The 7,627-nt window shown below is 42.7% G+C and overlaps 1 long non-coding RNA gene across 1 annotated transcript in view; it reads right to left on the bottom strand.

Annotated features, from left to right (window-relative positions):
- Positions 1-281: 281 nt before the first annotated feature.
- LOC140492157 (uncharacterized) overlaps positions 282-7,627 on the bottom strand; it is a 29,946-nt gene continuing 22,600 nt past the window's right edge. Inside the window, exons 3-5 of the long non-coding RNA XR_011963506.1 lie at positions 2,764-2,969; positions 1,638-1,810; positions 282-1,539 (exon numbers count right to left, since the gene is read on the bottom strand). This is a non-coding gene — a long non-coding RNA (uncharacterized lncRNA). The remainder of the gene's footprint in view (positions 1,540-1,637; positions 1,811-2,763; positions 2,970-7,627) is intronic.

Here is a 7,627-nt window from a genome sequence, read left to right as displayed (position 1 = left end):
TCTCCGGTCTCATGTGGGACCCAGAAAATGAGTGAAGAAAGAGACCAACACCACACTACACTTAGCTCAATCCCCATCTCTGAGGAAGAAGCAACACAATCCATACTAGATGCATTGGCAAGGCTTTCCACCAGCTCAGAGACTTTTGCCTGAGTTAGTTTGTTATAGAGACTGGAACTGGGGTGGAATCTCAGAGGACTGCCAGAGACCAGGTACTTGTTTAGCCACAGACAGAAAATGATCCCATGATCTCAGACTTTAATGACTGTGTAACAGGCAAGCACAGGTACAGCAGGTACATTTAGCAAAAGCAGATGGTAAACTGGTTTGAAGGGTGGAAATCTCCAGTAATGTCATTAGTACCATGCTGACTCCAGCATGCACATGTCTGGCTGCCTCCATGAACAGGCTGGTTACTGCTTTGGATACGAAGGCCTAGCACACTCAGTGTCTGTTAGATATGTGCACAGACCTCCACACCATAGCTGCTCAGCATAAATGGCAAGGTGAAAAGGGGAAAATGGACCTGGAACTCATTTCGGTGCCCTTTCTTCACAGGGAAACAGGCTGGTGCCAGCGGGCACAACAGGGAGATGGAGGAACCACACACAAGACTACTAGAAGCTTCTTCTCAGGACACTCCAGGAGGCCTCTCTATCTCCTCCCTGCCAGTATTACTGCAGTTTGCAGAAGTCTGGGCAAGAAACTCTCAATAGATCTGGGTCCTCTAAGCCCAAACATCCTGCAGCTTCCAGACAAGTTCTTCTGGTCAACTGGGTTACCTACACAGCAAGATCCCTCTATCCCAACTGTGGACATTGGGACAACACGGAAACATAGTGGAAGGCAGAGGGAAGAAAAAAAGACGTATAGATGGAACATATGTGTAAACAGTGCAAAAAAATTCAAATTTCCTTTCAGTTATGTGATTATATGTTCACTTAAACTGTTAAAACATTTGCTTTCATGCCAGACAATTTCAGTTGCATCCATGTGACAGATGATCAGCCTCTTCAGACATCCCAAGGATAAATGTTGTAATGGCTCAGCATTGTTCATATCTCATAAGCTATTGACTCCTTGACTGCAGATAGCCTCAGACATCAGGGATCCTGGAACTGTCACATTGTTGACTGTAGGCAATGCATTGCACTTTAATGTGGACAACACTGAAGCTAAAAGCAATTTACTGGAATTACTGTAGGACCTGCCCCGTAAAAACCTCCCCCAGTTACAGACAAATTGTAAGAGGTTTCTGTAGTTCTCTGCAGGTAACATTTCATTCTATCTTCCAACTTTTCAAGGGAACACATTGCCACTCAAGGTTGGAAGGTGTACAGCAGGAAGCCACAATAATGTGGTGACACTGGTGGTTCCATGGTGTCCAATTGTCTGGATGAAAGGTGGAAGAGAAGAGTGTCCATTGTGAATTTGGAGGAAAGCCTGGAGAAGCAAGCCACAAGCTGCTGCTGCCAAATACATGCTCTTTTATGTTAGGAATCGGTGTCATCTCATTTCTTGGAAAATAAGAAGAGAATTCTGGAAGTGACGAGAAATAAGGCAAGATTAGCTAATAATGAGATGTAAGTACATGGAAATAAGATAGCTGCTAATTATTTGTGAAATTCAGAACTTGCCGTTTCAGTCCTAGGGGGAAAATTGGGAACGTCTTCCTTGATATTGGGAATTCGATGTTTTCATTCTTGCCATATTCTCCCAACTTTCTCACCATTGTCTATGCTTTCAGGATAACAGAAAATTTCACCCACCAAGTTGATAAAGGAATGGGTATAAGAAGTGAAAAAATGGCCTGTGAAGATTCAAGGAGATAAGAAAATTTAGGTTGGTATTTATTTGTTCCTGCAGTTCCATGTTTGCAACATTGGGTGGCTGATGTTAGTTCTGCAATGAAACTTTCCAAATTGGCCACTTTATATGGCAGGTCAGGCAGCATCCAAGAAGCAGGAGATTCGATGTTTCAGGCAAAAGGGCTTCATCCTGATGAAGGACTTTTGCCTGAAATGTCGATTCTTCTGCTCCTCAGATGCTGCCTGACCTGTTGTGCTTATTCAGGATCACACTCTTGACTCTAATCTCCAGCATCTGCAGTCTTCACTTTCACCCACTTTTTATGGCACCATAGTCAAACCAATGCATGTCTGGGTTGAGCTGATCACCATTGCTACAATGGGAAAGATGAGTTTCAAGACTTGTGCCCTGACACAAGGTGAAGTTAAACCCTTTGACATTGACCACAGGCTTTCTATTAAGGCTACCGTTGCCTCCAACATTTCATCATTCTGACAATATCAGCCCCCATCTTTCGGCTTTCCCATTGTTGGCCTTAATGGATGAAGCTTCATCTTTCAATACACAGTGTCAGTTTCTGAGCTAGCAGTTGCAACTGTGAACTGATGTGAATCTGCATGTCAAAAACCTCATTATATCCATGCTGTTCCCCAGCTGCCTAGCCATGTTGTACTTTCTAAGTGTCTGAGAGGAGAGCAAGGGCAATTTTGTGGCAATGGTCAAGAGGGCTGGTTGGAGCCAAGAGACAAATTGCATTTAACAGACTTTAGTTAATCATGTATTGTTTTTCATTGGCTATCCAACTTTGCAGATGAACCTGCAAAAATGTAATAGACAGATACGTGCTGTCACACTGACAGTGCAGTTGCGAACTGGAAAATTATGAGTCAAAGTGATCATCACTCAGCTTATTTAATGGCTAGAAAACCAATGGAACAGACAGACTGTACATACCAAATTCTTTGATTTACGCTTTTGATTAGTTCAAATCTTGGCCGGAGAAGACGACAGCAGTTTCAGGACAAATTCTGTTCCAAACTCCATTAATTGCACCAATCTCACTACGGCACCATCAGCAGACACAAGGTCAGCTCTATCCTGAAGTGCTCCACCTTCTTTACTGGAGGAGTTGATTGCAGATGGGGAAAGAGAATATAAATCTGAAATAAGGCCCGACAGAAAACAGCAAATTGATACAGCTCAATAATGAAGTGTTTTTTAAACATCTCGTCATAAGTTCAAACAGCATGCACATCTTAATGACTTACTAAAAGCTTTTTAATAAACACTACATACTGTTATAGGATTTAGAGATGAAAGGTTTACTTTTCCAAAATGTATGAACAGATAAGAAGCTTAAATTCAGAACATGGACACTCAACCTATCTGCCCAGACGGTTTTGTAATTAATTTATCGAAAGTGTCCATAACATTTTAAACAACAAAGGAGAACTAGTGAATGTGAAATGACACCCTATAAGGCAGAACTGCTAATCTTTTCCCAAGAGGTCTAGTTTAAGTAAATATGCTGAATCAGACGAAATTTCAAACAGAATAAATGGAAATGTTTTCCCCATAGTGGTTAAGTTATCATTGATAAGTCTCAATGTAAAAAATCTAATCCAGTTCCTGAAAGGTTTGTGATGGATGAGTTTTTCCAGTTTGTAGCAGAATCCTTAGATAAGGGACCACATGTCTCCCAAGAATTTATGTTTAGAAAAGGGAAGATGACCGAGTTCTATACTTTACCATTTACACAATAATGAATTAGTATGACCTTTGAAGATGTTATTTGCATTGTACATTAGTTCACAAAATAAATGCTTGTGCATTTCAAGTGCAATACAAGATTCTTATTCTTTCTTTTTATGGTACTTGCAATAGTTATAATAGCATAGTTTTTTTCATGGGATGTGACATCCCCAACTCGACCAGCATTTATAAACCATCCAGAATTGCCCAGAAGACAGTTAAGTTTCAATCACATTGCAGTGGGTCTGGAGTCACATGTAGATCAAACCAGGTAAGGACACCAATTCTCTTCCCTAAAGACATTAGTGAATCAAATGGGGTTTTCCCCTGACAATCAACAATGGTTTCATGGCATCATTAGACTTAAAGTTCCAGATTTTTATGAAATTCATATTGCAACATTTGCCATGGCACATTTGAACCAAGGTCTCCAAAACATTGCCAGTGTCTCTGCATTAATATTCTAACAATACTACTAGGCCAAGAGAGCTGCTGTGTGTCAATGCTTGTCATAATTATGCAGTAAAGCCGATTGTGACATTCTGGTAGGTGAAAGTGAAGACTACAGATGCTGGAGATTAGAGTCAAGAGTGTGGTGCTGGAAATGTACAGCATGTCAGGCAGCATCCAAGGAGCAGGAAATTCCTGATGAAGGACTTTTTGTCTGAAATGTCGATTTTCCTGCTCCTCAGATGCTGCCTGACCTGCTGTGCTTATCCAGCACCACACTGTCGACTGCAACATTCTGGTGTCCACACATGTAGTTTGAAGGGGAAACCTTGTAAGATGGGACAACAATCTCCATCAGATACCCTGGACTAAAACACTCTGAACTTGGGACATGGGTTTTTGGAATTCACATTTGAACTCAGAGTCACTAGACTCTCTGGCTAAGCCTAGGGGCAGCTGTCTGGAACAGGGTCTTCCTTTAAAGCTAAAGGAAGACCACCACAAACACTTCATCTAAAGACAATGAACAACCAGCCTGCAGAGCAAATGACCAAAACATTCTACAGCCTACTAACATAAAACCATTCAACTTTTAAATAGTTGCTCAGACACAGAGATACTGAATATTCCTCACCATTGTACTACAGGGAGAAAGTGAGGACTACAGATGCCGGAGATCAGAGTCGAAAAGTGTGATGCTTGAAAAAGCGCAACCGGTCAGGGAGCATCCAAGGTGCAGGAGAGTCGACATTTCGAGCATGAGATCTTCATCAGGACATTGTACTAGATGCAAACCTGTTTGTCCTTGAATGTGAAGGCCTTCACATTATCTGTAAAGCTTTAACCCACACCCATTCAAGAGAAATACTCGACATTTAAAACTATTGAAAACCAATTAACTTTAATTGGAGAATCATTCGTACCTCATCCAGTAATCAGGAGACTCATTCAGTTCCAAGAGGAGGAACAACAGCTCAGTAATCAAACACAGATATGAGAGAAGATAACGAGGCACATAGTCTGTATAACTGCTAGCTCTGATCTGAGACAAGGAAGACCTTTTGCAACATCAAGCTCCTGCAGAAACAGTTTCCCCACAGGGTCTAGCCCCAATAAGTAGCTTCAGAACCAAGAACCACATAGGCCAAACTGAGAAGCTGAATGGGGTGACAAACAAAAAGCATCATCGCCAACAAAGGGCATCAGAGAGGATAGGAAGCAAACTAAGTGCTATTCAAACAAGTGCTTTCAGACACGGGCCTGTTCCTAGCCAAGACAACCAATGGCAAAAACCTCAGACTCTGTACGCACTTTAAAACTGTGTTTTCCCCGGTGGTGAGCTGAAACTCCCGAATCCCCGAAGTTTCCAACCCAGTTAACAGGGAGGGGAAGGCAGGTGGTTACAGTGCATGGATCCCAAGGTTAGGAAGCCCAAAGAAAGTGCCTGATTAAAACTGCTATTTAGCTTTGAACAGTGTTTTAACCTCTGTTCAATTTGATAGTGTACTCTATAATTGTGAAAAAGTGAGGACTGCAGGTGCTGTAAAGTCAAAACCGAAAACTGGAAAAACACAGCAGGTCAAGCAACATCCAAGGAGCAGGAGATTCGATGTTTCAGGTACAAGTCCTTCATCAGGAATGTGGGGAAGGGAGCTGAGAGATAAATGGGAGAATGGGACTGATGGGAAGGTACCTAGAAAGGCGCTAGGTGGATGCAGGTGTGGCATGATTGTGATAGGTCGGTGAGGATGGAGCAGATAGGTGAGAAGGAAGATAGACAGGTACGACAGGTCAAGAGGGTGTTGCCAAGTTGAGGATTGGATCTGGGACGAGGTGAGGGGAGGCAAAATAAGGAGACTAGTGAAGTCGACATTGATGCTATATCGACTTGCATATCCTTGGTGGAGTGGGAGGGGAAGTTGAAGTGGTCACCCAACAACCCCACTGCCCTATGGCTGACCACATCAACTCCCCCTCCCACAATGACAAGGACATGTAAGTCCTGGGCCTCCTCCACTGTCAAATCCAAACCACTCAACGAGTGGAGGAAGAATGCCTCACCTTCCACCTTGGGACCCTTCAACAACATGGCATCAACATCGATCTCACCAGCTTCCTTATCTCCCCTCCCAGCACCTCGTCCCAGAACCAACCTTCCAACTCTGCACCACCCTCTTGACCTGTCCCACCTGTCCACCTTCCTTCCCATCTATCCCTTCCATCCTCCCCACAGACCTATCACAATCACCCCCCAGCTGCATCCACCTATCGCCTTCCCAGCTACCTTTCCCCAGTCCCACCCTCCTATTTATCTCTCAACCCCCTTCCTCCCCTACATTCCTGATGAAAAGCCTTTGGCCGAAACGTAAACTCTCCTGCTCCTCGGATGCTGCCTGACCTGCTGTGCTTTTCCACCACCACACTTTCTGACTCGACATAATTTTGTCAATTTCACTGTTTTATTGCATTTGCCTTTTATTTCTTTATTGTACTTACCTTTTTGTAGTTAAATAAACACAGAGATGCTTTTGCCCTAAAACACCTGTCTACTGTCTTCTTCATTTCACATTCCCTAAATAAGTCCAGTGTCAGAAGCAGGGTTCTGGGGGTGATTTGAACCTCATAAAATCAGGAAATTACTGATTGCAAACCAGAAACCCTATAAACTTCAAGTTGTTGTCAGTGATACCCTTTTTTTTCACAGGATATATTGAAGCAGTCTTTGACAATGGAATCAACATAGGAAGTATTGATTTGGCAAGACCTTAAACTAGTTGGTTGACCAGTAAACTAGGACTGACGAGTAAGTTCAGAGATGATACAAAAATTTGTGGGATGGTAAGTAGTGACAAGGATAGCCTTAGATTACAGGATGATGTAGGACAGGTCGATCAGATGGGCTGATGAGTAGCAAATAGAATGAAGAACAGTACAACCCTAGGATCAGAGGGATCTTAGTGTTAATGATTAGAGTGGTACTGGAAAAGCACAGCAGTTCAGGCAGCATCCAAGGAGCAGTAAAATCAAAGTTTTGGGCAAAAGCCCTTCATCAGGAATATGGCTTTTGATTTTCCTGCTCCTCGGATGCTGCCTGAACTGCTGTGCTTTTCCAGCACCACTCTAATCTAAACTCTGGTTTCCAGCATTTGCAGTCATTGCTTTTATCTTAGTGTTAATATCCACCAGTATCTTGAGGTGGTGGGACAGGTAGATAAAGTGGTTAAGATGGTAAATTGGATTTTTGTCTTGATTAGCTGAGGTGTAGCATTTAAGAACAGGGAGAATATGCTAGAACTATATCAAACATTGGGTCAACTTTGGGCCACAGCTAGAGTATTGTGTGCAGTTTGGAATCCACATTATAGAAGGGATGTGATATCACTGTAGAGGGTACATAGGAGATTTACCAGGATATTGTTTTGGCTGGAGAGTTATGAAGAGAAATTGGATAGATTAGGGTTGTTTTCTTTGGAGCACAGGAGACTGAGGGGAGACATTACTGAGATGTCTAAAATTATGAGGGACAAAGATGGGAAGGAACATTTTCCCTTGATGGAGGGATCGATGACCATAGAGACATAGAGATGTACAGCATGGAAACAGACCCTTCGGTCCA

This window comes from Chiloscyllium punctatum, chromosome 20, assembly GCF_047496795.1.
Source record: "Chiloscyllium punctatum isolate Juve2018m chromosome 20, sChiPun1.3, whole genome shotgun sequence".
NCBI lineage: Eukaryota > Metazoa > Chordata > Chondrichthyes > Orectolobiformes > Hemiscylliidae > Chiloscyllium > Chiloscyllium punctatum.
This window is presented reverse-complemented; position numbering and strand designations above follow the sequence as displayed.